General features: G+C 41.5%; 2 long non-coding RNA genes across 2 annotated transcripts; both read left to right on the top strand.

Moving 5' to 3' along the window:
* Nucleotides 1–2,491: 2,491 nt before the first annotated feature.
* LOC311443626 lies at nucleotides 2,492–16,593 on the top strand. Its single transcript, XR_014697365.1, has 2 exons — nucleotides 2,492–2,718; nucleotides 14,619–16,593. It is a non-coding gene; the product is annotated as an uncharacterized lncRNA (long non-coding RNA).
* Nucleotides 8,846–14,261, top strand: LOC311443627. The gene is made up of 4 exons (XR_014697366.1): nucleotides 8,846–8,954; nucleotides 9,999–10,099; nucleotides 11,621–11,766; nucleotides 12,556–14,261. It is a non-coding gene; the product is annotated as an uncharacterized lncRNA (long non-coding RNA).
* Nucleotides 16,594–20,721: the final 4,128 nt, after the last annotated feature.

Here is a 20,721-nt window from a genome sequence, read left to right as displayed (position 1 = left end):
CAGAGAGGTAGGCAGTACTGTGGGAGATGATATGAGCAACTATCAGGAAGAATTCACCGATATATGACGTTACTATTATCCCAGCAGCAGTCCATGTAATTAAAGAGGGGCTTGTATAGGGCTGCTATCAGCTCTGTAGCAGCGGAGGGGGATTGTCCCATCCTCTGCCACCCAGTCTTTGTGTGAGTAAACCAGCTTGGCCTCCAGGCTGCATAACTGAGGGAACAGCACAGCCCAAAGAAAGTGTCTTTGAGGGCAATGTCTGCAAATGGTGCGCTGTGGTGGGACAGATGAGTCTCTTCTTGTTTGCATTTCAACAGTTGGCTTTGGCAGCCTCAGAGCCAGTGCAGCCCATGAGCATCAAAGGGTTCCTGTTTGGGTATGAGCAGACCAGACTTTCCCGAAGGAAAAAGTGGGACCACATTATTCAAAGTAGTTGTGTGTAATTGAATAAAGAAGCTTGGCGCCTTGCAGAGGAGGTACAGCCACCGTTTCTTGTCTTGCCGTTTCACATAGAAGTTGCAGAAGACTTCAGACATGGGAAGGCCTCCCAGAATAAATATTCATCAAATACAAATGTGCAGTGAGACTTGGAAGTGTGGTGAGAAATAATTATATTGCATTAGCTGTGTTATTACACGAGGCAACCCATGTATGTACACACTGCAACCAACCCCTGCTCCTCCAAAAAGCTGCCTGAACAAGGGATGTAAGGGAGGCAGAGTATTTCTGTGTGGCTCTATCTCATGCAGTGTTGATGTAGAGTTTAGCACTTGTCCACTTCTGCAAACAAATTACTTGATCTAATGAATCAGTGAACCTGCAGACACGACTTCATTTTATCTTCCTGGAGGTTTTTAAAAGTGCTTGAACACTAGTATCTGTCCTATTTCGTGTGAGGCAAGTGTCAGCATCAGAGAAGTCATTTAAAAACAAAAACAAAACAGCTTGAAAGATCAAGGAGGATGGCTGTGCAAAGAGAAATATATCACTGGGTTGCAATGATTGCATTTCTGGTTATGATTTCAGGGGCTGCAAAACCAGGAGGAGAAGCTGCACATACAACTAATGTGTGCTTTTGGAAGTTCAGGCAAGTCCTTGTCTACCAGCAGCACTTTGTCTTTCAAGCAGTAACACTTCAGGGATAGCTGAGATGCCATTTATAGAGCAGTACAAGACCAAACCCATCCTCTAAAGACTACTTGATCTAACAAATGCTTGGCTTCTCTAAAAGACTTGAGATGCAGAAAGGAAAATAACTTTCTGCTAGTTGGAAGGGTAGAAGTAATAGTGATAACACAAAATATTTCCTGTGTTCTTCATGCAGAGGATGTCAACAGACTGCATAATTGGAGAAGCCATTTAGCCATGGCTGGATGTTCTGTTCCAAAGCACGCCTGTTACTGCACCGATTCATCTGGTGGGGTTACAAAATAAAATATACTGAGCCAGCAAACATTTACATATATTTTACTCAGTTTCTTCAATGAATATTTGAAGGACTACACTGAAATCCCATGTAATACAAGTTGAATAGATTTACACAGAATTTAGACATTTTTTCCTTTATCACTGGCAAGCACCGAATAATAATCCCAGTGGCCTCAGTAGAAAAGTTCTAGTCTGAGCAGAGCATTTTTAAGGTTCAAATCAGCTTGTGTTTGTGGAAGGTTTTTTGCTGTTTTGCAAAGTTTATTTTCTGAAATGAGACAGAAACATCCAGAAATATCATGACTTCTACAGAAAACAAGTTGGAGTAGGCCAAATAAAATGACAGTCTCCATTTGGCAGGGAGAGGAGATGATGCAATTAGCTGATTTTTTTTTTGTTATTAAATGAGTAGAAAGGTATGAATTTGATACATAGCCTTTTTCTGGCCAGAAATGTCATGGCACACTGAGCAGAAAAGATAAACAGCTAAATATTTTGGCAAAAATGACCTATGTCTGTGTCTATAGTCAGATAATATTCAATTATAAAACTTGAAAAAAAAAAAAAAAAAAAGACCAAAATAAATCTCCTTAATTTATTTATTTTCTCTGTACTACCACTTTCAAGTCTCCTTCAGATCTCTCTCCCGTTTGCTGAGTTTTTCTCTGGTAGAAATCTGGTCTGGTCTTTTGCAAACTCGGAGCACGTGGGATAATTTCAGAAATCACAAACAGTTAGTTTCTGCTTTGTTCTTTTTCCTGAAAATACTGGAAAACAAGAAGTGGTTGTGAGAGACCAGAGAATGAGCACAGCTCGTTTCTTTAGATGAGACCTCTCTCTCTCTCTCTCTCTCTTTTTTTGTTTTGTTTTTAACAGGACCGCCTGAATTGTTGTCCTAAAGATGTCATTTCTTAATTGAAGTTAGGAAAGTCTGGGTTTGGGAAGGAACAAAGAGGTTAAGCCAGTTTTAATTGGTGTTAATTGCAGCCACCAGTGATTAGAGGTGGCTGTGTGAGGAGCACCAGGAGAGATAAAGGGTCTGAAGGGAGGCCATGGGCCCCTCTAGCTCCTGTCCTCCTCTCTGAGAAGTGGGATTTGGTATCACCAGGTGCCATCATTACTGCTCTCCTTCTCAGTAACCAAGTCTAATAGCTGTTCTGCCTTTAGTATTGCTGTATAGATTTAAATGTGTTTTTAGGAAAAATTGTCAGAGCCTTGGTTGGCAAATCATTTTGTGTGGATGACCCAGCAAAGCTGACATCTGTCCAAAACTGTATTTTCACGAATGTGAGTATGTTTATTTTTTAAATCTATTTTTGAAGGTATATCAACAAGCTCATTCTGGTTGTGACCTCACCAAAGGCGGACTGGGTAGCAGTCATCTCTTTCGTTAAGCAGCCTTATGCTGTTTGCTGTATTTAATAACAGTTGTGTTTTGTTCTTTTTTCTCTCTTTCATTGGTGAGTTGCTGAAGTCGTTTGCAAAATATTTGGGTTACGTTTTGCAAAGCGTGAAATATAGCTCAGAGTGAAATCCAAGCCATGGTTTGTAGCTTCAGAGGTCTTTGGGATAGTGTCCCTTGAGTGACACCTACAAATGGAAACCCAAGTTGCCTGAGGTCACGTCGCCAGAGGTGACTCTGAGCATTACCTTATGCCAAGAGGTAGCTTCTTCCTTTTATTTATTTTTTTGAGGTTCTCCTTGAGTCTATTTCTGGTAGTGTAGTGTTGAATTCTTCTCCAAGTTGAGGCACTGTGCAGCGCCGCATGCCACAGCAGGCTCTGGCAGTGCTGGTGAGGCTGGTGTGTGGCTGCAGAGCCACGCTGGCAGAAGGTGGGAAACTTGCTGAGAGCTTGCTTGGAAGTGTTTTTTCCATTTGGCAGCAAGACAAAGCAGCCAGACACAAAGCATCATTCTCTTGAATGTTATAGCTGGTCCATCTACCAGTCTATTAGCAATGAGAATAAGACCATTGTCCTGAATGTTTCTCCTGCCCTAAACCTGGAGAACTGATATTTATTTCCCATATCATTTCTTGACCAAATCATAGTCTGCACAAGATCTTATTTCCTTATATAATAATAACCAAATCTTCTCAATTGTATTACATTCCTCTATCAGTGCAACTGACATCCTGTTTGCCTTCTGTGCTGCAGCTGCACACGGAGCCAAAAGCTTTGGGAAGATTTTCTACAGTCTCCCAGATCTCTGGCACAATTTGCTAGCTCCAACTCCTGTCAGTTTTTACAGCACCTCCCATCCGGATTGGGGGATAGATTGCTTCAGGAAAAATTGCCCAATGCAGTTATGTGTCATGTAATCAAACCTCGATTGTTTGCATCCCATTTAGAAAAGCGAAGCCTTTGCTGTGCTGGGAGCTTGGTATGTCCCCTGAGGTTTGCCTGGCACTGTAGGAGCACAGGTGTTGCAAGAATTTGGCTCCTGCAAAGCACAGATACAGCAGGGGACAAAACCTGCATTTTTCTGATGAAATTTGCACCGGTGCACAGGAAATTTTACAGGTTGCTGAGGCTTCAGGGGAGTTGTGGCTCTTTCCTTGGTGGTGTAGTTTGTCTCTATTCAGATAACAAGGGTGCAAATGTGACCCTAATGCCACCACACTCCTCAAGTATGCTAGCAAGATGTGCCATAGGTCAGGGCATGAAGAAGGCAGTCTCCACTTGCCTCTCACTTGCCTCTTCTGCCCGTTTCCATGGTGTGCTGCAGGGTTGTAACGCTGCCTTATGGCATTTGTTGCAGCAAACACATCTACTAGATCTGTGACTTTTTTTTCTTTTTATATAAATAACTCTTTCCAGATTGGATTGCACAATCACAGCTGAATTGCAAGCCCCGAGACTCCTTTGTGCATTAGCAGGACACAAGTTTTTGCCTTTGACATTTCAGCTACAGATTAATTAGTGCTGTCTCCTCCCACTTCTGATCCACTTTTCTCTTAATTTTCTGAAAAATAAATGTCTCAGAATTCTACAGATGATCAAAACCACAATGTAATCAGAATCTGGCCATAAAAGTATCACTCGGGCTTCACGCTGCTTGATGTGCTCAGACTGTGCATTATGCTTAATGCAAACCAGCCTTGCATGCTGATGACAGAGAACTCAAAACGTAGCTCGTTGCTTATTCGAGTCAATTGCTACTGCTCCCAGGGGACAGGTATCGTAGTTATTATGGGCTCACAACAAAAATGGCATTGAAAGCAAACAGTGTCCTCCTGGCAAAACAGCCCGCGCTTTACTTGTGGTTAGTGTGTCTTTGCAGCTGTGCCAAACTGAAATGTTTACAGCATTTCTGTGGGGCAGATGACTAAGCTAACATGTTGTTAATATATATATATTTACTGCTTGTTCGGGATGTTTGACGCAAAGTTGGGGGAGGTGGGGAATAAAGGAGGCTGGGGGGATTTCTAACAAAGCACCAGTTCCATGTGGTGTCGAAGCCTGAAGATGTGTTCAAGGTTCTCATCCTGAGAAATTCCAGCAATAGGATTTTGGCAGGAGAGGGCAGCAGAATGACATTTGGTCCCGGATTCTTGCCAAGGTCCATGGCATCCTGTCCTGAGCAGGTATACCTGCGTTATCTTGGACACACCTGTCTTGCCTTTAAAAGTTGTGCTGGAGCATCTTCGGTGAGCCCAGCCCCACATATCCTTGGGACTGGCCATGTTTCATTGTATCCAGCTTCACTATTGTCCATTGCAAAGCCGATTGCTTCATGTGCTCCTGGCTGTGGTCTTGGAGATCTGCTGGTTCCTATTTTCTTGATAAGAATGTTTATGTCCCAAGCTGTGAACACACTTTTCCTATGTCCTGTTGCTGCTTTTCTAGCTTAGACAAATTCTTGTTCATACTCTGTTTTCCAAAGTAATTTTTTTTCTGGCCATTCTCTTCTCACTTCTTCCAAGTTATTCACGCCATCTTTCCCACCCCTGAATGGTTGAGTTTGATGAAAAATAGTTGTGTTTGAAAGCCAGCAGCAATGAGCAGGATGCAGTAATCCTTGAGTCTTGCAGCAGCACTATTACTGTAGCCCTACATGGGATGTTGGGTTTATCTCAAGCAGCTTTGTCCCAGGGACTCTTGGAGTCCATCTTGCTCCTGGGTTGTCTGCAGCCATGGACAGCCCTTGCCACCTGTTCCTCATTCACACTTTGTTTCTCCTTTCGAAGTACGATCCTTTGCTCTTGTCTTTGTGGAATCTGATCTTCTTCATCTTGTCCCATCTCACCAGTTTTCCAAGAAAATTTGGAATTGAATCCTGGCTGGTAAAGTTCTTGTAAACCTTCCTACTGCGATACAAACTCAGGCTTTGCAAGTTCACATCTTTGTTTCTTTACCCAAGTCACAAGTGCCATTTCTAACTACACCAGGTTCCTGGGGGGTAGCCCATGGACCTGACCTCGCACTGATAAAACCGAGCAGGATGTTTTAATTAGGTTCACATTCACGTTGCAGTGGTTTTGTTGCCACCAGATTTCCCCATGTTAGCTTATCCAAATGTCATGCGGAGAGAGTCGCAGTGAGGTTCCCAGGGAAATAAATCTCCAAAACTTTGTTTCTGCTCCGCACTCGCTGGTGTCCTGCTGTGAACATTATCTAGCCCTTAGCTAAGGAATGTTGGATTTTTTTCACCTTGCTTGATAAAACAGTGGTCTTAACCCAGACCTTTTCTTTGCAGTGTTGATTCTGTGTTTCTCAGTGTGCTGTTTTTAGAGAAATAGTGCTGTTTTTATTTTATTCAAACCAGGGTTATCGTCTACTCTGTGCTTCACATAGCAAACGAAACCCTTTGCTTTTGTTACATAGTTAAAGTTTTTGATGAAAAACTTTACCAAAACAGGAAGAAATGACAAGATGTGGGTTTATTGGATTATTAGCCCTAGGGCATGAAGTTTTCATATGGTATTTTTAAGGTGGTAGCATCCAGAGGTCACTGAAAGTGTCAGACCACAGATACACGTTAAACTGATGTCCTGAAGTTCAAGTGCTGGATCATTCATTTTATCAAAAGTTGTATGTTAGGTTATTGGTATGAAGGGAATTTGGTCCACAGAAGTAGTAATTAGATGAGTTATCTCCTATATTCCACCCTTCTTGTGCTTGTATTCCCTTCTCACTTAGGAATATGCTCCCAGAAATACTTGACATATATGAATTTTGGGCTAGGAATGTCTTGAGAAAAACCACAAAACCAATGGATTCTCAATTTCTATTTCCATTTCCTAATTACATTTTATTATATAATTGTGATTAAATTTGATAACAATGGAACACAATGTACCAAACATTCAGGGGAAAAAAAAAGTGATTGGAAAGAAAACAACCTTCAACCTTTATTAGAATTTGGACTTTTTCTCTTTTAAATAAAACCATCTGTATTTATATTTTAAAAGTTTGTCTAGGCCAAATGTTGACAAACTGTACTATTTCCTAATCTGTAACCTGGATGGTGACCCCTGCATGTAGCCAGGCATGTCCTTAGCCTTCATATACAAAATACAGTGTGAGAAGCCAGAGGAAAATATGATTTGCCAAAAGTACTTTAAAAAGAAAAAGGAGAAAAAGAAAAATGAAGGAATGTTTGCTACCTGGAGCCATAGGAAAAAAAAAAAATCAGTCATATATCCTTGTTGCAATCAGGTAGTCTTGAGCTAGAATAAAAAGTATCTAGATTCATGTACTAATAAGCTGTTCTCAAAAATCTGAAGTATTTCTATTTTTTTTTCTCCTTGATTTCAAGTACAAGCTTGTGCTTCCCTTAAGCCTGGAGTGTGCTTGGATCTCTGGCTTGGTTTGTTCCCATGTTCTGATCTATTTTTTTAACTTAAGATATGCTTAAGCACATACACAAATTGAAAAATATCAGTTAGTCAATTCATATTAATGTTAATGAAAATAAGGATGAAGAGAAAAAAAAACAACCATGGACTGTCATTCCGTTTAGAGTTTTGAGTTCAAGCTGAGCTTATAACCCAGATCACTTCTTGTGTGTTGCTCACAACTGAAGAAACTGGGGTGCTCACACAGCAGGTTTAAATCGACTGAGAGGCAATAATTTGTCCCAGAATCCATAACCTGATTGAGGAGCTTATTTCTGTGGGATATTTTGAAGCTGACCTATCTTGTGAGTACTGGCCCATTAAACATCTTGATTGAGACCTTTGACTTCAGAAATTTCTAAAGCTGTGGGCTTCTAAGGGCTGAATATAGTATGGGAATTAGTCACTATTTCCCATGCTTATATGCTCCTCCCTGAGCATCACCAGCCCTTTGATCTGAACCAGTCCATATGTTCTTGTGTTCTTGTTGTCTTTTCACCTCTATTTTAACCTGAGTTAGCTCATTGGGGTTGACCAAACTGAAATAAAAACATTTTTTTCTTTTCAGAGTAGACATAACATCAAGCATCCTTGTTCAAATAAAATCCTGTTCAAGTGACTGCAGCAGAACTGAGGGAGGACATGGGATCTGGTCTTTATTTTTAAGTTCTTGCTTAACTTCAGAACTTAAGTATGATGATTCAGATTGGCTTGGTTAAAAAAAATAATTCCCTCCTCCTCATGCCATAAATCAGTGTGTTCTGGCTTTTGTCCCCAGGAAGGGACTGTCTGTTCTGCTGCCAGCGTTATTCCCAGTTCTTTGTCATAGTTATAGGACATGATTATCTTCAGGGGCAGGCTGTTGCCTTGTTGTCCTTTATGACAGTTCTCAGAAGACTGAGAAGCTTGGCCTTTGGTTTGCAGAACATCTCCTTTTCTTCTTGTCTCTAATCAGATAGCTCATGGCAGATAAGCAGTGTTGCAGAAGAATTTGGGTTCAGGGAATATTTGCATTTCCTGTCTGTAATTAACCTAAAAGTGGGACTAGTGGGATGTTCGGTTCAGAATATGGGGCAGCTGATGTCCCCCGGTGCAATACCACTGCCTGTGCAGCATATGCAGTTACGTTCAGACCCCAAAGCTTCCCAGTCTCTGGTCCTCTCTCCCTTTTATCATCCATATGCATGTCGATGCTACCCTTCCCGCAGCCTTCTCCTCCTTGCAGCACTTGATGTCATGCTTAACATTGCATACATTTCAAAAGCTTACTTTGCTGAGAAAAAACACAAGGTTTTCCTCTGTGAATTGGCTGTGCCAGGACACCAAGAATGGCTCATTGGAGTTTCACATCAAGCTGTGTAATTACTACCAAAGTTATGAAAGTAACGCATATTAGAATATTGAGTATTTGCTATTGTAAACTGTTGGAAGCCACCATAATAAGATTACAAGCTGTTCTTCCATTCCCTTCTTACTTTTGCTATTTTTTCTCCTTGTTTTATGTTGTTTATCTGTAGGCTTTAGAAAGAATCCAGAGGAATTGCAGTTTCAGAGGTCAGTGCAATAAATCAATTAAAGACGGTGTGTGGCTTTGGTGGGGCGACAACACGAGCATATGAGCGTAACAGCGAAATCAGCTCCTCAGAAACTGTAAATCATCATTGCTCCTGCAAAATCCACCCTGGTAAATATAGCAGTTGGGAACTCATGCAGGAAAATAGTAAAGACACTAAATTAATTTCCAGACTAGTCTTAGTTGTAAAAAATCTGATAGTCAAAATTTCTTTAATGCATGGTTTTATCAACAACCTGCCCACTAATAATGAATTTGGGGAATGTACTTAAATGCATGTTTAAATATAGTTGTATTCAAAAGAACATGAGAAATTATTTTAATTTCCACTGAAACTACATGCAGTAGTTGAGGTTGGAGATCTCTGCTCAAAGAAAGGTCAATGAGAGCAGGTTGCTCAGAAGCAACTTTTGCTCATTTAATATAAATTTCTGAATGAGGACTTCAACTTTTCCTTTATATTTCGGAGGTGAATGGGACAGGAAACAGGAAAATATCCTGTTTTCCACCTTTCATCTTAAAGTCCCTTGTCCATGACAAATGCAGTGATGTTTCAGTTGACTTGCAGCCTTCATGTTTTACTGCCACAAGTTAGCAATCCTAACTCTTCAATAACTTGGAAAAAGAAAACCCCAAAAGACTTGCTATGACAAAAGCAACCCCTGTTTGAAATTTTAATGTTGGACTCAAACCATTCAATGCCTCACTTTGAGTTTTAGTCTAATTCTGTACTGGCACAGAGGCCAGTATGGACATGTCAAAGTGATGTCTAGGGGGACCAAAAGTCATCAGGAGCTGATCATGCCATGTCTGTATGAAAAATGGTGGAATTTGAGACCACCTCAGAAATGAGAGGTGGTCTCAAAGAGGCTGTGAAACCACATCTTCAGAGATCTTCAAGATTAGGCCAGACAAGACCCTGAGCTACCTGATACAGTTTAGAAGTTAGTCCTGTTTTCAGTGGAGATTTGGTCTTACCAGAAGTCCCTCTGAACCCACATTGCTGTATCTCTTGTAGATGGTGCTTGAAGGTGCTTGTTGGCTTAATACCTTCTCAGTCCAAGCTTCACACCAAAGCTGAAAGTCTGATTTTTTGCAGACCTTTGTTTTTTGAAGTGCTTAATATCCATTTGATCTCTCCTGCTCTCTCTGAAGGAAGGCAAGCTGGCTGGCAGCGCACTGCAGGGATTGAGGGGGCTGAAGAAGTGGAACATAAACTCCAGAATATTGTCTGGACTGGCTCAATGTGCCATCAGGTGTGAGGTTTGGATAGAGATTTGTGGAGTTTGATACCTTGCCCAGACAGAGCTTGAGTTCAATCACTTAAAGGCATGTCCGGCTAGACACAGCCATTGTGTTGAGTCCTGGAACATGAATATCCTGTGTGCTTTCAATAAGAGCCACAAAAGTGTTTGGTTTTACAGGTCACTTCATTTGTTTCTGGCCTTTGCCTGTGATAAATAGCTCCATCTATTGCACTGAACTCTTACAGGCATGTTTGCTCATGCCTGTAGGTGTTCAGATCTACCTGAGACGGTTTTTGCATTTTGGCCTGGGTGGTCCAATGCCCAGACTGGGAAGACACGCTTTGTGAGCTTGGCACAAGTGGGATTTGAGTGCACTCCGGGCTGTCCATTAGACAAAGCCTACAGTGGAGAGCATATATCTTAGCAGTGGCATCAAGAGGTTTTATTTGGAGAGAGGCTGAGATTTAGAGCGTCACTTTTGACAGTTATAAATGAAGCTGTTTTCTCTTTGCACCGTTATTTATGCTGTGATAATAGTGCATTAGTAAAATACACCACTCTGGCAGTGTCAGCTCGTGATCCCACCTGTCTAGGGCTGTGGCCAGAGCTCCTCCATTACAGTTGCTCCATGACCTGAGCTGTCATTATTGTGTTAAGTCTCTTCTCTACTCACCACCGCTAGCTTCAAAACTCCCAGCAGGGCTGAACCCCAGATACCGTCTGCATTTGTTTCCCGTGTTATAATCTCCTGGATGGTCACCTGTGATAATCCTGCACTGGAGTTTATTTTTTGGGAGCAAAAAGACCAGTAACACAGAGGATGCCTGTCTCCTTTGTGCAAGTCTCCATTATTTATACAGCAATGACACTTTTTGGGCAACAGTCAGCAACTGAGCTAGTAAGCAGACAGCCCGGGGTCACTCCCAGAACAGCGGCTGCAAAAATGTGCAGAGTTTTACAGCTGTGCCAATGTGCACAGTGGCCTGTCAGTGCCATCCTGCCTCCTCCAGAGATCAGTGCCATCACCCCAGCAGCTGAGATGCAACACATCCCCTTTTTGGCAACCTCTTTGAGGGGGGCTTGTGTCCTCCTGTCCACCGCAGAGCTGTCTTCATCAGGAAAGCGGGGTAGGTAGCAAAATACAGCAGTTCTTAAAGGCGTGGAAAAGCCAGAATAATCCTACCTCAGGCTTGGCAAGGCACCGCATTGCAGCACATTCCTTCATCATTGTAACTGTGGGCTGGGGCTGTATGGCCAGACGATGCTGGCAAGGCAACAGAAATTCAGTTTGTGATTTTTGGTGGGGGAATAAAGATTAATACCACCAACTGTAAACTCGGGGTGGGGGAATTTTAGGAGAGCAAAAATGTCCTGACTTTAGACTGTGCCAGAAATTAATATCCCAGTTCTTGCCCAAAGTACAGTATTGTCTTTCCAGTATAGTGAGGGCCTAAAAATTACTTCTCATCTGAAAAGAATAATGTCTCTGAGGCAGCATATCCGATTAGACTTGGATGGCTTTGCCTTTAGGTACAGGTGTCTTGACTCTGTTACTGAATCCACAAGGTGGAAGGAGTCCAAGGCTGAATGGAGCATCATTCCCCAGCAACTCATACCAGATGTTAAAGAAATGAATAGAAATGAAAGTCAGCATTCCCTGGGACGAAAGTATCAAGGTATTTCCTAGGCTTTTGTTTCATTGTTTGAGAGTTTTTATGTGTCCTGTGTTTTGGTTATTAATGGTTTTTCACTTCAGTCTGAGAGGCAGGTGGACAGTTTGTGCTATAGGTGGCTGTTATTAATTAAAACAAGGACTGATGATTTTAAAACCAGAAGAGGTGAGTCCAGTCAAAAGGATGAGTGTTAAGAGAAGAGGGGTGGTTAATGTAGAGCCCTTGGTGTCTGACATGCTGCCAACAAACCTGTCATGTGCAGGCTTTGATGGTCAACTGCAGTAGGACAGAGCTTCAGATTCTGCCCCACAGCTTCTTTACACCAGCCCCACCAAGGCTTCACATACATGTCTTAATTTTGAAAAGCTGTCATGCTTTCCATGACTTTTCTGAAATCCTTTTTCTGCTGATCTCCAACTGGTTGTTACCACATTGCGGGTGCTTCTTGTGGGCTCTTTAAAAAAGCTTGGAGTTACAAGGTACTTCTGGTCCAATTGGCCCTTCGAACTAACCAAAATTGTTTGAGAGAATCTTGGGTAGAATTCGCTGGGGACTGAGCAAGTATGTCGTGACTACCCTTAGACATAATTGTAAGTGCTTCTGAACCAGTATATTCCTGAATGCAGCATCCCACCCAGAATATAGGAAAGGAATGTATTGACTATGAGATAAAAACCTAAAAATGTGCTATTGAATTCTCTATTGTGATTCAGTTACCATAAACAGTAATTAAATAGCTATTGGGCTATCCACTGGCATGAGGAACATTGCATACTGTTATGTTTTCCACAGGCAAAGAGCCAAGCTCGGGCCAGAGTTAGTCTTGATGCCTTTTACTTCATGCAGAGGGAATTGCAAATATGAGGCTTTCCTTCAGAGTCCTGCACTGAACAACCCCATGGCATCTCCCATTCAAAATCGAGATACCTCAAGGAACTGCGTGCTATGAAGTGGGAACAGACAAATGACAGGTCTTTGGGGAATGCCATTGTAAGGGGTGCTCCTTCTCTGGCACGTGTCACAGCTCGGCCAGGTGGTGGGTGAATGCCCAGCCTCTGCAAAGGAAAACAGCAGAGCCCACGGCCACATCCCAGCAAAGCAATAACTTCTGTTTACTTAAACTTTTCTCCTCTTGCTTTTCTCCTGCAAACATCCTCTCTTTTGAAGAGGCCTCCAGCACTTTGTATTGAGAAAGGAGAAGGGAAAAGGTAACCTGGCTTTGCGATAATCTTCTGGGAGAATGCTGCTGAAGTAATTATTCCTCCTGCCTCTTCTCTGAATTTTCTGAGTCTGCTGTTTCCAGCTTCAAGGGTAACAAGAGAAGTACCAGCCCTCAAATGAATAGCTTAAAAGTAATTCATTTTTAAACTCTAGTAAGTTTTGTATTCTTACAGGATGGTGTCTTTTCCATGGGGAAGTATTAGCTCCCATTTTTTAATTATTTTCTTTTAAAGGCAAGGAAGACCCTCTGCAAAGGAAAACAGAATGAAATAAAACTAACCAAACAAACAAAAACCCCAAATGAATACAGTAAGTGTCAGTTTTCCCAGAACCTACGCCAACATGCCAGGGGTCCTGAAGCACATGGAAATACCTTAAGAAGTGATGACAGCAGGCGTCTTTCCCTCCTATTTTTCACTGGTGGGTTTGCTCCCTTGTGTTTGCTGCAGATGAAGGGTCCATGCAGTCCCCATGCAGCAGGTTCTGATGGTTAATTGTGAAGGTGGGGTGAACTGAAAAGACTTTGCTCTCATTGGGGCACTTAAAAATATTCTGAATATAGATCCGTTTCAAAATCTGGATGTGAAGTGCTGAAACACTTCCTGCCTTTGTGCTGAGTTCCTATAGAACGGAACAAGTTATTGTAAAGTGTCAACCAGGCCTGAATTCTACAAAGTTCAGTCCCAAGTGTGTTCAGACATTCTGGAAGGAAACTGAGGCATTGGGAGGTGGTGAAAGCAGTGAAGAGCTCAAGCCCAAATTCACTGCTCTAGTTGCTGTTCTCTGCACCACCTCCTTGTGCCTGTTGGTGAATCAGTTGACAACATTTACGTGTAAAGGTGTTACAGTGAGAGGGATTGTATAAATAGATTAGACAGAGGCTCACTTAAAATCAACTGGCAGGCTCTGAAGGTTAATAGTCTCCATCCCGAACAACTGTCTGAGTAATCAGCTCATATAAATCTCAGCTCCGTGTTCACTGCTACTCCAGCTGACGTTTCAGTAGGGCGATTATTTATTTCAACAGACTTCTGGAGGAGAGCTCTGAAAAAAAAAAAAAAAAAAGATGAAAGTACAAAAAGTACGAAAAAAAAAAAAAGGCAGAGGAAAAAAAGTAGAGGATGCAGCCAAGACATCAGTGATAAAGTGGAGCAGAAGAGGCAGCCGGAGCCTTGGACTGCAGCGCGGGACATTATGTGCTAGAATTGGGAGTTGCTCAGAGATCAATATTTGCTGTCCTGCCAGCCCACATGCCAAAGGACTGTGTCACAAAAGAGGAGAAAATGCATCACATAAATCTGTGGAAAGTGAGTGATAGGGTGTGAAGAGCAGATAACGGGATAATGTAATAAGTCTATAAAAGAAGATACACTATGATTTAAGATAACAGATTATTTGGTGGGTGATTTTTTTCCCCCCCTGCATCTGCCTTTTGCTTGTGTTCCTGTGCTCTACCAGCCACTTCTTCTGTGCTTCAACCTCACTTTCTTCTAATATTTCCTGGGCCTTGCAAAGAAGAGCGAAACTTGTTATTGCCCTGGCTCATTATGCCAGATTCTTTGTAAGGCCTGTCTCAGAGTAACCGTCTGTACTGTGCAATGGATTATGAGGCCATTTGTCTCTCTTCTGCCTAGGTTTTTCCACTGTCATGGATAGAAGAGGCTCTGGGAAACTGCCTTGTTTTCTCCCATATGCAGCTGGAGGTGGATGAAGGCTGGGAAATCTTTGTCTCTGTATCCAGACTGAGATGCCTGTTAGTGCAGCTCAGCAAGGGATGAAGGTGTCTCTTCCCCTTGTCCAGGAAGGCACTGTGGGCATCAAAGTGAGTCCTGGGATCACACAGCTCCTGAGCTACCACAGCTACACACCACCCCACTTACTCAGGGGTTGCAAATGACTTACTACACAGCTATAAATTCCAGATTTCTCCTCTTGGATTGCTCATCAGTTATCTGGATGGCCCAGTGGCAGCACAGTCCGGTTTATTCTGGAGCTATTCAGAACTTATTTCATATGTCAAATGTTCATAACTGTTCAGACTTTGGCAGGTTTTTGGTTGTCTGATTCATATGGATATTTGTTTTTGGCCATAGATTTAGCTTGCTCAGAGTTTTTATGAGGTCTGGTGGAGGCTTCTGTGTTACCCTTTGGCTTGCAAACCTAATTTTGACATGATGATTAGATGATAAAAAGTATTTCTCCTTGCTTGGAAGATGCTACCATATGAGGGCTATGGGACCATAAACTCATTCCTAGGATAACGTCAGGCTATAAACTACAAATTAGTTGTCAATGTAAAGAAATACTCCTACTCAAACAAAGCCAGGCTTCGCTTGTAGTCTTCCAGGGAACAGGGGCAAATAGATGGTAACCCCAGCAAAGAAACATGTGGTGAGACAGTCCCAGGAAGTTCAGGTAAAGGAAAGTGTCAGCAGTCTGCTTTGATTCACTGTTATCTAGGACACATCAGCTGTTTCTAATAGTGAATGCTGAGCCTTAGCAAAACCTTGAAATTCATTTTTGAGTGTGTTTAGTGTCTAGCCAAGGAACTTCTTGCTAAAACTTTTCCACTATAACTGGCAGAAATGCAACCGATCATAACTGCATATGAAAGATTGCACAACACATCTCCCTGTGAGCCAGAAACAAGGAAAAGTCAAAGAGCATCCCAGATATATTACAATGAACATTTAGATTAAATGGTACCATAGCCATGTATACCTGCTATGAATGTCCCCAAATACTGGATGTAAGGACTGTGGTTCACTTTTAATTGTTTCAAGAATTACCATACAAATATCAAGAAGTCCAGCTACAAAAGATATCAACAGAAAAAGATGGACCTTTTGTTTGTTTTAGACATTACTCATCTATGGTGTTTCTTCTGTGGGTAGGAGAATCTTTCCTGCAAAGTTTGCTGTAACCTTTTCTTGAGTAATTATTGCAGACTACCAGAGCTCCTGTATATTTGTGCTGGGTAATTTGTTGGCTGCTTTACGGTGCAGAGAAATTTAGATGAGATAAGGCTCTGACCCCATGCAGTTTAGAAGGATCGTGACTACTGCTGCCTCGGCACAATTTTAAAACCAAAAGAAAGATTTATACTAGGTTTTAGAGAGTAATTTAATGATCTAATTTGGTTAGTGTTTCCCCTTACTCACCAGGCACAGCAAAACTTGAGTAGATAGCCCATATCTGTGTCCCTTCCCCATCCTCCCCAGCTGGCTTTTGTTCCCAGAAACACGAAAGTAGTCTTTTGGGAGAGGAAAAAAAGAAGCTAACACCAACAAGATAATCATAGTGGGGGTACTGTGAGGGCAGAATAATATTTTAAGGTAATAAGCAAAACAAAGACGTACATCAGTTGAGTGAATCAAATCATCATTGGAGAGGATGAGTTCTGTTACGTTATTGAATGAAACTTATCCACGAAGTTTAAATCAGTGATGTTTTCTACTGCAACTCACTTTCTGTGGCAGGTTTGTGTTGTTTTTTCAGATCATATATTTTTCCCTGTTGTTCCTGTTAATACCAAATTTATAGAAAATATGGTGGGTTTTTGTTTGCTTTATTCTTGGACTTGTTCTCAAATAAAGGGAGAGAAGAGAACAGAATTTTATACAATTGCTTGCTGAAATTTACAGCTGAAGAACATTTGATTTGAAGTTTAGACATGTAATGCTCTCCATAAGTTGCCTACTATAAATTTGAAACTGATGTTATAGTTTTGATTACACATTTTTATGATGCATTTTGTGCCTCATTTCCAGACAGATTTATAGCCCTTACAGAATACTAAATGAGTGACTCCACATGCTTCATGTCAACAAGTTCTCTTTATTTTTATTTTTTCCCTGAAACTTCTGCTGGTTAAAATTAAGCTTTATTGCAGTCAAAGTACATTTGTTCTAGTCATTTTTGAAAGGCTCTTGTTCATCACAGGGAATCTGGTGAAAATGACCAAGGGTTTTGACTCTGGAGATAGATAGCTGTGAATGAGGGCTGGTACCAATACTTCCAACAGTGAACCCAGGTCCTCATATATGTGTTGAATTGACCACCTTAGTTTTGACATGATTAAAGAGCAAGGCAAAGCCTATCTAACCTACAAAATGTCCTTTCCAAAATAATCCAGGCAAGAGAAACAGAGAGAGGAGAGAACAATGTCGCCCTTTATAGGCTAACAGATGTGAAACTATCTCCAAATAGCAGAGTAGCCAACAATAACCTATAACAAATCATGAGCTGTTGGAAAGAAAAATCTTTACACTGGGCTTTGAATAAATTCTGTGGCTTGGATACAAGTACAGATTTTACCCAAGAGTTCTGGCTGATGCTTTGCCTTTGATGGGTCCCTAGGAAGGTCCCATCATTATCCTTGCATCATCCTGTACCACCCAAAAGTCTGACACATGTCAAAGCCAGACATGGTAAGCAAAACATTATATTTATTTATATTTATTTCTGAATAAACAGAAGTGTGTTTATATTCATTTCCAACACTCTCAAGAGCTTACAAGGTCTGACTAAGGCTACCAAGACAGAGTTACCCTCTGGCATATTTATAAACACGGACATGCAGACACAAGAGGTAGCTGCCCAGGATATCACATCACTGCTTGATCTAACTACAAGGTCAGTGTGTGCTTCACATGCATTACTGCACCTGACTCACACAGGATGTGGCTTTTTTTGCAGGCTTGCCCTTGAGCTCATAGTGTGGAAATTTGTTATTAATCCCTAAAGAGGAATAAGCATCTCCCCTGGGTGTTGTAAGGATGGTAGCAGTATCAAGCCTGAAATGAGTGGCTGAACCAGATAGAGGAAACGATAATGCCTTGAGTAGGCCATGCAGGGGGGACGTGTTACAGCCTGGTGGCAGAATAATCCATCTCCCACCCTTCATGCAAGGGGAGAGACAGGCATATTGCTGAAACCTGCTGCAATAATGCACCCCGAAGGGTCCATCAGACCTTTAGAGGATGGTGACTGGATGGAGACAGCTGGCTCCTCAGCAAAGTTTTACCTTATGTGGTTGGTGAGGCAGAAAATGTTTCCAGTATGTCAAAGTGCCCAATTTATCCTGGGTGTAGTCCTTGTTTTCTAAGCCAAGAGCATGCATGGAGGCAGCAACAATGGAAGGATGTTGCAGATGGGTCATCAAATGTGCATCAAATGCAAAACCCACCTGAAGTCAGTAGTAGTAAGCTCCCTGTCCAGTGGAGCTGCTCACCAAGAACAGGGGTAGGAGCAGCTGGTTTTCAGGGAGCTGCTTCAGGAGCAGAGATTTACACAGTGTTTGACAAAAAGTCTATTTCAACAGCTCCTGTTTGCAGCTGGTGTGTTGTATGGAGGCAGCCACTGCTCAATTGCTTGTTTTCCAGCCCCACATGCTTCAGTTTGGCTCTGGAATCAAGTGCCCAGGGATGTGGGGAACAGCCCCTGTTCAAGGACAGAACATCTTGTTAAAATATTTTCTTTCTATAAAAATGACAGGGGCTTTTTTTTTTTTTTTTTTTTTTTTTTTTTTTTAAAGCTCTTGCCTGCCAGTTCATGGAGCAGAGCTAAGAACAAATTCCTCATGTGCAGCATATTTCTTTTTACGACCTGAAAAGCAGCACAGAGAGCAGCTTACAGATTTTCTTCAGGCACTGCTGATTTATCTCACACCCAGCCTCCATCCCTAGGAACAGTCTATCTTATGGTTTTTATTTTATTAAACCTGGCCTTTTCAAAGGTTTTGTAGCAGCCAAGATGCTGCCTGCCCATCCCCTCACTACTCTGCATCAAACCCACAAGAATCACTTCACATGGGTTATCATCTCATGTTGCTTTGATGATGGGCTGTCAGGGGCAAAGAGAGACTGGGCCATCTTCACCCAAAACTGACTTTTAGACCTTTGTGTCTCCACATTGTGAGGAACCTTTGGCTTTGTTGTACCCTGGTAACTCCATCCTCCTTTGCAGCAGCCTGCCCTCATGTTTCTCTTTGTAAGGCTGAGTATGGGATTTTTCAAACCCTTTCCTTCAAAAGGTTGTCAAAACCATTAAAAATGCTTTGGAAACAGCTTGAAAACAAAAGGTTCTTTGTTTTCATCTCTGTGTTTTTCAACAAAGTTTCAATCTTTTCCACAGCATGAAGAAGTGTTTTCAGTTCATTTCCCTAAAAGCTGTAATACCTTGCAGGTTCTCACTTTCTTTCAAATCTCTCTAAATAACATCTTGAGAAATTGTCCTTCTCGTGTTCTCCCCAGGAAGCGATGCATGTCTTTCTAAAAATTATTATTATTACTTATTTTTTATTATTTGTTTTATCCTAATCTAGTTTAAGATGTAAGTTCTTCAGGGTGAAGAAGAGGGCTACGTTTTGGCAGCCTTCATTTGATAATATTGACTTAATATGGGTTAGATCGCCAAGAATGAAAACAGCAGGCAGTACTTTCTGTTCAACGCAAGTTCACGTTTAGGGAAGCCGTGGCTTTTAGTATTTTATATTCTAAAGAAGAGAATTACAGAATTACAGAATCTGGTGTTCCTCAACTTTTTGCTCTCCAACTGTCCATCAGGGCCAGAAGTTACCTGTGCATTAGTTCTGTGCCATAAGTAGTGGTCATCTCCCCAACCAGCTAAGACCAGCTGCCTGAATCTATTGAGACTCCTGTGGTTTGTCCCTCATCCAAGAAGTCGTCTTAGAGCACTTGAGTGACCTGAAAATGCAAATGCAGGGTTGAATTGGTAGCATCCTGTGCTGGCTTAGACTTCCTCAATGGCTGTCAGGGTATATCTGCAGAAGAAAATTACCTCTTTTCCGGACAATTTCACTGAGTCTGTCACTGATTGTTATCTGAAAGCAGAGGCACTAGAATAAGAGCTGTTATGATTGCAGCCTCTGAGGTATGCAGAGGAAATGGTAAAATATGTATGCAAAATGTCTACAAGTGGAAGCACACCAAGAGCTATGAAAATGGGCAGGTGTTTATAAAATAATGTTCTTTGCCATCTACTTTTTTGCCTACTTTTGTCTACTTCCTTGCAGAGATGGAGTTTTTGTCATGCTAATAGGAACTCTGTGCACTTTTATTAAGGTCATAGAGTTAACATGATCCAAAACATTCAGAAGTTGTGAACTTTTTACTTTTTTTAATCCTTTCCAGTCACTAAGAGAAAAATCATTACTCAAATCCATCAGTAATGGAAGTAAAGGTGGTGTTGGTCTAGTCCAAGAAAGATAAATTTGAATTTGATTCCTTTCAGTGGTATTCTAGGAACAGTGGCAGAAATAACAGATCTGAGGATGATCATGCCTATTATTATGTGATTAAAATCCTATTTCTTTTTTAAAATGTCCCTGCTTTTTCAAAACTTTTTCCACAGAATGCTAGCAATATTTGATGATTTCCAACTGGAGGAATATATAAAATAACAAAGAATTGTTACACTTGATAGTGCTTCATGGCTGGTGGTCTGGCAGCTGTTCAGATGATACATTCGAACACTTAGATGAAAGCATCTTGGAGAGTTTTAAAAGCCTTTCTTAGAAATGGATATGTGTGTGATTCAGTTCACTTCTCTTCCTCAGCCATGACAAATAAGAGTTACTAGCGTCAGGATGAATAGTCCCGGTGAAGGGCAATGGCAGCTTGTTCAGAGGGTTTACAGCTGAAACCGGGAAGGAAAATACTGTCAGACCTACCCTCGAAAGTGAAAATGTTCTCAAAGAGAAGGATGTGACATAAA

This window comes from Aythya ferina (genome assembly GCF_964211825.1).
Source record: "Aythya ferina genome assembly, chromosome: 12".
Taxonomy (NCBI): domain Eukaryota; kingdom Metazoa; phylum Chordata; class Aves; order Anseriformes; family Anatidae; genus Aythya; species Aythya ferina.
This window is presented reverse-complemented; position numbering and strand designations above follow the sequence as displayed.